The sequence below is a fragment of the Dermochelys coriacea genome, chromosome 27, assembly GCF_009764565.3.
Source record: "Dermochelys coriacea isolate rDerCor1 chromosome 27, rDerCor1.pri.v4, whole genome shotgun sequence".
In the NCBI taxonomy this organism is placed as follows: Eukaryota; Metazoa; Chordata; order Testudines; family Dermochelyidae; genus Dermochelys; species Dermochelys coriacea.
The window spans coordinates 10,268,535-10,268,980 of record NC_050094.1 but is presented as its reverse complement, the minus strand read 5'-3'; the positions used below and the strand labels follow the sequence as shown (position 1 = coordinate 10,268,980).

The window sequence follows — 446 nt, the reverse complement described above, 5'->3', positions numbered from 1 at the left end:
CCCCTTTTCCATTAAGAAAGAAGGAGATCCCCACCTTCCATTTTTTATTCATATTCTCAGTACAAAAATGGACTGAATCTTAGTGGAGAAGCATCCTTCTTACAAAGAGCCCTCCCTTCCCACACCCCCTTTGAGGAACGTTTAAATTCAGGTGGCACTACTTGATCATCAAGTTTCTAAACTAAATACGTTGCCCCTTCCCCTTCCCCCCCCCCCCAAGATTTACAAGTGAGGTAATTAACCTGCTGGACTCAAAAATGGCAGGGGGTTTCTTACATAAGTCTCCATTATGTTGGTCTCCTTCCCAGCCCCACCCCCACCCCAAATTTCACTCGGTTTGTTTTAAATTGTGCCAATCTCTTCTTTCTCCATCTGTATGACCCTGATAGTTACAATATTCAACATCTATTCAGTCCCCCCGGTCCTCATACCGCGTGGAGTTGGGG

General features: G+C 45.3%; 1 protein-coding gene across 1 annotated transcript in view; it reads right to left on the bottom strand.

Annotated features, from left to right (window-relative positions):
* Positions 1-446, bottom strand: part of HOXB4 (homeobox B4) — a 4,087-nt gene continuing 3,641 nt past the window's right edge. Inside the window, exon 2 of the mRNA XM_038385436.2 lies at positions 1-446. This exon is cut by the window's right edge and continues 833 nt beyond it. The gene's annotated coding sequence lies outside the window, so the exon portion shown is untranslated.